This window comes from Berghia stephanieae, chromosome 6, assembly GCF_034508935.2.
Source record: "Berghia stephanieae isolate SIO BIC M18660-M18661 chromosome 6, UCSD_Bste_1.3, whole genome shotgun sequence".
Taxonomy (NCBI): Eukaryota; Metazoa; Mollusca; class Gastropoda; order Nudibranchia; family Aeolidiidae; genus Berghia; species Berghia stephanieae.
The window spans coordinates 1,680,703-1,689,421 of NC_088365.1; the positions used below are offsets into that span (position 1 = coordinate 1,680,703).

General features: G+C 34.1%; 1 long non-coding RNA gene across 1 annotated transcript; it reads right to left on the reverse strand.

The window, feature by feature from the left end:
• Positions 1-445: 445 nt before the first annotated feature.
• On the reverse strand, positions 446-3,523 carry LOC144975950 (uncharacterized). The gene is made up of 3 exons (XR_013646004.1): positions 3,256-3,523; positions 2,114-2,304; positions 446-1,783 (listed from the first exon to the last, which is right to left on the reverse strand). It is a non-coding gene; the product is annotated as an uncharacterized LOC144975950 (long non-coding RNA).
• Positions 3,524-8,719: the final 5,196 nt, after the last annotated feature.

Consider the following 8,719-nt stretch of genomic DNA (forward strand, 5'->3'; position numbering starts at 1 on the left):
TCGCCGAGTCCCTACCACATGGCTATTACTGAGTCCCTAACACCAGCGCTAATACTATTAGCCACCAAATCCCTACCACCAGGGGGACAATATAAGCTAAAATTAGACCCCAAAAATTCTTACAGTGATGCAGAAAAAAACAACGAACAGATCTCTTTCAAATTTACACAAAATCTTTCTTACAACAAGATGGATAGGTTTAGCAATAGTCTTGTAAATAAATTTTTCAGAATTTTTTTTCGATTTCTTAGTGAAAACTTGGTGTGACATGACAGGAAAAAAAATTGATTTAAAAATTCATAAAACTGCTAAATTTTTGTTTAGCCCAAAACCCAACCATCATGATGCAAAACACATCATAAGAAAAATTCTGACCAAATTTGAAGACAATCTGATGGGAAACAATCCAGATGTGAATGTTAGAAAATCAGAGAATGACGCACAATGAAATTTTGAGAAAATGAAAAATTTGTCTTTAATTTGATAATAAAGCTAATAATGCAGACAAAGGCCAACATTCATCAAGTATAACCAATATGGAACAAGAAAACAGTAATATTTTATAAATTGATCAAATTCTGAAAAAAATTATAAACGATTCGCTAACCCATACCTCTAAGAAAAAAAATTGCGAAATAATTTAATATCTGCTGTTATTCACCAAAAAATTACTTTAGTGGTCAAATACGTTTTATAGTTCTAAAATTTTTAATTATATCTCATGAACTAATAATGTAATGTATAATTTGATGCTAAACACCAAAAATAACTGAATTAAAAAAAAAAACTTTTTTAAGGGGCAACATAAGCTAAAATTAGACGTAAAACCCTAAAATTTCTAACATAGATGCACCAAAAACTAGCATATAAATTTCTTTCAAATTTAAACACAATGTTTCTTTCATAAATAGCTATATCATGAAAACTCTTGGAATAATTTTTTTAGAATTTTTATTTGATTTCAACTGAAAATTTAGCGACAGGAACAAATGAATTTTAAAATTTATAAAATTGCTAAATTTTAATTTACCCCCAAACACTTACATCATGATGTAAAACACATCATAGAAAAGATTCTGAATAAATTTGAAGATAATTTAAAGGAAAATGACTAAGGTAGGATTGCTAGAAAATCAGACAAATGACATAAAACAGACATTTGAGAAAGCGCAAGCTTTATCTATAATTTGACATAAAAGGCTGATTTTGCAGACAACTAAAAGAAATGATCCATCAAACTTTCAAAATATGACCGTAATAGGACAAGAAAACGAAAATTTTGTAGATTGATCTAAGTCTAAAAAAAAATTATAATCGGTTCACTAACCCATACCCCTTAGATAAAAAAATGCTGTAAAATTGATTTTTTTACGCCCAGAGATAAAATAATTTTGTGGTCAAATATGATGTCATACCTTATGAATTCATCATTATAATCACAAAACCTAATTATTTACTGTATACAATAGGTTATACAGATGATTTCTAGATATATTAAATGATTTTTCAAAATATGATATGGCACGCTATCCTCATTTTTCATTTTTTTATTCTACTTGAGAGACAAGTCGTATAAAATTAGATATCTAGTCAAGTTGAACTGCAAAATCAATTCTATTTTAGACAATAAAACAGTTAAATAGTGCACTAGCTCTGAATAAAAAGCAATTTGCTTTCCCAAACCCTTGGAATAAAAATCTCTTTCGCCTCAATACAGAAAAAGTCAACACTACTTGTTTGCCACCACTTTTTTTGTAGTTCCACAAAGAGGGTTGATCCTGCTCTGGATGGAAAAATTGAAATAAAAAAGAGACACATTTCATTAGCAATTTTTGGAAATGGCATTATTGTCATAAAATGCATTTGTCAAAGACATAGCAATTTTTAAAAAATGATCATTATTCACACCAACACACTTGAAATTTCATTGGTTTTACATCCCTAGAACAAAACTCTTGGCAACAAACTATAGTCTGTCGTTAAGTTACTACAATCAGTAGTAATTCAATTCAAATGATGCTTTGCCATTTTCATTTAGAAAAATGAGCATTTATTTTATTGATCACCAATAAAAAATGTAAAGGCGCTATGGAGATTTGACAACATTACTAACCATTGTCAAAAAGTGCATGCAGACACTCTGGTCTGCTGGCCCAGATGATGGTTTACTGATTGATGAGTTTTGCCACAGGCAAAGGTTTGCCACAGGTTTGCCTCAACACACCTTGCCAGAATAGCCCTTGAGCCAGCATCTTTATGGATTGTCAGGACACCAGTAACGCCAACAGTGTTCTTTCATGTAAGCTGTCGATGAAAACAAAAAAATAAATTAAATTCACTACAGCGAAATAGGCACATACATGCCAATGCTAAAGTTTATAACAGCAACACTTCGCATGTTGAACGGGACATACCGTCTGTTAGGCGATATTACAATTTCTTCGGACAGAGACAACGCAGTTAACGGCCAAGTACACATTTTACAACTGAGTCCGGTGAGAGAAAGTGAGCAAAGTGCCTTTTCCAAGAGTTCAACTATGCGCCGAGCGAGGCTCGAGCCCAGGACCTTCCGGTCCAAAAGCGAGTGTCATACCACTACGACATAGCCGTACGTAATTTTTAAAAATATAATAAAAATAATCACACTAATATAATTATCTCACATTGTCATCATCATAGGCATTTCAAAACTACTAATAATACTACCACTACAGATATCTTAACATTATAAAATATTACTCTCTCTCTCTCCATGAACATAACATACAAAACCCAATTTTCCGATATAAAAAAACAGCCGCCCCCCCCCCCCCCCCCCCCCCCCCCCCAAAAAAAAAAGTTTTGAAAAAGTATGGACGATGCATGCTGTGTCGGCCATAATAAAGATAATAACAATAACTGAATGAAAAGTATTTTTTAAAGGACCCTGAGCCTGGAATGTCGTGAGTACTCGAAACCTCTTGATCTTGATAAAATTAGCAACCTTTTGACTGGGGATCGAACATTGAAACACCTGGTTTTAATCACCTGACATGGAAGGCTGATTTAAATTATTTGGGGGGGGGGAATAGTATTTTAATTTTTTTTAAAGCCCTGTTATTGTTATTTTTCACAAAATAAAGTAATAAAGTTAAGTATTTCGCGGTAGCGACAAATGTGTCGTCAGCTGATGCACAATCAACAAACACACAACCCCAAAGCATGTTTAGTTATAAAAATAAGAAATGAATTAAAATGTGCATTTCGTATGCTTACCTTGTAAACTGAGTATTCTGTGACTTGAAAAGAGTGAAGAATTACCAAAGTCAAAGTCCGTCAAAATCAACTTGTAATAATAGTCTAGTAATAATAATAATGTGATTGTGATGAGATGAAGTGTTCACTTTTTGACTTCCAGATAATTCATTGTATATTGCAGTTCTATCCGTATAAAATGTTATATTTTTAGTAATTACGCAAATTCTATTTTTAGTAAGAGTACAAATAAGCTCTGGCGTTATTTGCAGTGGTAGTACAAATAAGCGTAGCCAACAGCTTATTAATGAGCACAATGCCGGCCCATAATTTGCGGTCAATGTAACCCGTTCTATCATTAAGCGACATTCGAAGATGACACTGAGTCATAGTATATACTCAGTGACCCAATTGATAGGAGACGGAAAACGGTCGCACTGTGTTAACAAGCAACTATCAAACACGTCTGCCCAGATTGAAATGTGTAGCACGTCTAATCCAAACACAATGAATTATATTTCATTAAGTAATCCTGAGGTTATGATTAAGAACAGTTCTATATTTTGATATAAAAAAACGTGCAAGGATTTTCTTTTCATGAATACTACTACTACTACTACTACTACTACTACTACTACTACTACTACTACTACTACAACAACTACTACTACTACTACTACTACTACTACTACTACTACTACTACTACTACTACTACTACTACTACTACTACTACTACTACTACTACTACTACTACTACTACTACTATACTACTACATACTACTATACTACTACTACTACTACTACTACTACTACGACGACGACGACGACGACGACTACTACTACTACTACTACAACTACTACTACCACTACTACTACTACTACTACTACTACTACTACTACTACTACTACTACTACTACTTCTACTACTACTACTACTACTACTACTGCTATACTACTAATATTAAACTACAACAACAACAAATACTACCATTACTACAACTACTACTACTACTACTACTACTACTACTACTACTACTACTACTACTACTACTACTACTACTACTACTACTACTACTACTACTACTACTACTACTACTACTACTACTACTACTACTACTACTACTACTACTACTACTACTACTACTACTACTACTACTACTACTACTACTCTGCAATAACCAACAAAAGGACAGTATCTGGGCTGACCCAGATCCAACCAGTTTTGCCAAAATCGACACATTTAGTTTTTTTCATTCATAACTCTTTAATTCTATTACATAGTGGAAGGCATCTAACATTAAATAATAGATAATGATAAATTGCGTTTTTCTGTTAGTCGGCGCTTTCATTGACGTAATATGTTGCGTAATATTTTGAGATACTGTTCTTTCTTGGTTAAGGTCTTGCATAGAACTCTACCTGTAACCAATAAAAGGACAGTATCTTATACGCCCGTCCCACATACTGTTCATCCATGGTTAACCGCAATGCAAATGCCTAGTCCGTTTTCATCAAAAGAACTGTATCCAAGTTGTGAATATAGCAAAATACGACTAACTCGATCGACAAACGTCTCACACGAGTCACGCTTCTCAAAGTCTCCCACCAGTCACAAACGCCGTCCAAAACGAAGACATGGCCGTCAAAGTATTACGTCATAATCATGCATAATACTTGACACCTTTCTGAGGCAGTTTAGTATGTCAAAACTGAAAGTAATAAATATCATAGTGGAGAAGATAAAAGCCACACTGTAGAAATCAACTATTAAGAAGGAGAACATTAGTCTTTAAATCATAAAATCGGTTGAGAAACAACTGTTTTAAGAGTAAATATTATTTTGAAAGTTGATGTCCTTGTTTGTTTATTTTGGTAACTTATTTATTTCTTGTCATTTAGGACATTGGAAAAATTAGTTGTGAAAAAGTCAATAAAATAATTTTTTTTAAAAGCTGAGGCCAATCTTGGCCAAAATACTGCTCTAACCAACAAAAGGACAGTATCTCTCAAAAAATCATACAATCATTTTTTTCACTTAATCGACACTCTAAGACATAGGAAATCTTACAAAATTGTCAGAATGAACATATCTCAAGTATTTTTTTTTTAATTAGAGGCGATTAAAAATTTTGCTTGAAACTGTATCCTATTTAAGCCCCATCTTTAACCAACAAAAGGACAGTATCTCAGACGGTCGTCTCCGCCCCGTAAAGTTAATGGTGTCCCTCCGTGAGCATGACGGTGGCGACAACGAATATTATAATATTACAGCATGGCTGGACATGGCCGACTAGAGTACTATAGTTACGTCAAGTGGCTGAACCATTCGAAACGGCTTTGGAAGACATCGCTACTTGCAGGGCGGCCAGATGGTCATAATCTTGGCCAATTTGGCCAAGATTGGCCACAATTAGAATATAGATTTTTTTAAAAATATATTTTATTTACTTTTTCACGACTACTTTTTCCTTAGTGTAGTCGATCTTTTTTTTTCCAATAAAAAACAACGAGTTTACAAGACAGTCAGAGCGTTTGTTCACATAAGGGTGTATTTGGATGCCTTTGATTTTTAAATTGGCCACGGGGAATGTGTATGCGTATGTGGGGAATTAGTCCGTCTGTGTAAAAAAAACAAGAGAGAGAGAGAGAGAGAGAGAGAGAGAGAGAGAGAGAGAGAGAGAGAGAGAGAGAGAGATATGACAATTGATAATGAATCCTAGTTTGGACGTGCATGTGGATGTGTGTGTGTGTGGGGGGGGGGGGGGGGGTGGAAGAGGGTTGCGTGTGCTTGGGTAATATGAGTGGAATGCATAATGTGATCAGTGCAATGTGGGAAGATATAACATTTTCTGGTGATTCATTATCAAGATATCGAGAACAAAGAAAACATTGGGGGGGGGGGGGGGGGAGGCTATGCTCGCATTATTTGACTTATTAAGTCACGCAGTAAATACAATTTTTTGGTGTTAAAACAGTTTGTGTTGACAAGCTTGGAACAGCAGTAACAAGAAATTTGGCAAATAATAATGTTTCCCTTAGAAAAAATAATATGTCGTTCTTCATGTAAATTGCTACTTTATTCTAGCGAAAAGCCATGAGCAGACTCTTTTCGAAATAAAAGTTTGCCATGAAAAGAAATATCTTATGTCACCGTCTTTCTCCGTCTATCCTATACAACCATCCAAAACCTTTGTCATCCCTATCATCTGTAAATTCAAAATGATATATAGCATGTCGACAAATTACACGATGGTGTCTCATTGAAAGATAATGATGACTTTTTTTTGTCTAATTGAAATCAGCTGATAAACCGGACTTTTACATATATTAATTGTTCATATCCATATATTTCTTCTACAATTGAAATAAAATCTTTTAAATCTTTAACATTTTAAGACAAATTCTATTTAATGCCCGGTTAGCATGGCTATCGATATTTTGCCGGGTCTTGATTTAAAGTAACCGGTGAAAATTTTAACCATTGTCTAATAAATTCATTCAATCGAGAATCTACGGATAATTCTCATTCTTGCTATCCATAGTCGCGACAATAAATGTAATCATTATAATTTGGCTACCTCGTGACGTCAGATGACCTGGTGATAACTATAATATTATTATTTAGTAAATCATCGAATCACAAAATTCGACAAGACGTTGAGTCGAAATTGTAGAGACTGACCAATTAAATTATCGGTGGGTGGTATCAAAAACACAAAGGTTGAAAATGAAATACCAAAGTGCACAACACAAAGGGACAGACTTGTATCATTGAAGGATGATTGATGTTGCATTGATAGATTTACCCTATTGTGCTCAGATTCTGTTTCTGCTAGATACCGAGTTCCCTAAATGGCCATGTCAATCATTTAGCATCTTTAGATGATCTCATCCTACTCTTTGATATCTATAGCCGCGTTTTTGAGTCCGATTGTCAATCATGACAAAATACCGCCCACAAACTTTTCATAGGTCCATCATCAGTTTCAATTTTTTTGCTCGCGTGATGTCAAGACTTTCTCAGAGCAAATTATTGGTTCTTGATAGATGATGCTGGTTCTTGACCTTTTACCATTACATACAGCTTTCCACTGATTGGTTGCTGTGACCGCTTACGGATTAGAGCTTTTCTCGACGACCGTCTGAAAGTTGCGTCACCGTCTTTGTGCCCTTTTGAATTTATTAGGGAGCCAAGGCTCGTTGGGAAAAAACAGTCAATGTATGTTTTAGTCAGATTTCAAACAAACAAAGTACATCACCGATCTTGTCTCAGAGAGAATTGAAAAATGATACAAGAATTGAGAAAATCGGACAAGAAATAAATAAGTTACCAACATATACAAACAAGGACAACATCAACTTCAAAGTAATATTTACTCTTAAAACAGTTGTTTCTTAACCGATTTTATGATTCAAAGACTAATGTTCTCCTTCTTAATAGTTGATTTCAACAGTGTGGTTTTTATATTCTCCACTATGATATTTATTACTTTCAGTTTTGACATACTAAACTGAGTCAGAAAGGTGTCAAGTATTATGCATGATTATGACGTAATAATCTGACGGCCATGTCTTCGTTTTGGACGGCGTTTGTGACTGGTGGGAGACTTTGAGAAGCGTGACTCGTGTGAGACGTTTGTCGATCGAGTTAGTCGTATTTTGCTATATTCACAACTTAGATATTGTTATTTTGGTGAAAACGGACGAGGCATTTGAATTGCGGTTAACCATGGATGAACAGTATGTGAGACGGGCGTATAAGATACTGTCCTTTTATTGGTTACAGGTAGAGTTATTTGCATGGTATTAACCAAGAAAAAACAGTATCTCAAAATATTACGCAACATATTACGTCAATAAAAGCGCCCCCCACTAAAAGAAAAACTCAATTTATATTATCTATTTTTTAAAGTTAGATGCCTTCCCCTATGTAATAGAAAAATAAAGAGTTATGAATGAAAAAAACTAAAGTGTCGATTTTTGGGAAAACGGTTGGATTGGGTCAGCCCAGATACTGTCCTTTTGTTTGGGTTTGGGGAGAATACTTGGGACTGATTCCTGAAACTTTGTAAGATTTCCCCTTGTCTTAGAGTGTCGATTAAGTGAAAAAAGTGTTGTTTTTTTTTTTTAAATGCTAATTCTATACTATACTATACTACTCTACTAACTACTACTATACTATACTATATATACTACTACTACTACTCCACTAACTACTTCTACTATATACTACTACTACTATACTACTACTACTACACTACACTACTACTACTACTAATACTACTACTACTATACTACTCAACTATACTACTACTACTACACTACTTCTACTACTACTACTACAACACTACTACTCTACTACTACTTAACTAAATCTACTACTTACTACTATTACTACTACTATACTACAAACGATGACACTATTAACTTAAAAGAACGATATAATAGATGAATGAACGAAGAAAATTTAATTTTATTGTAATT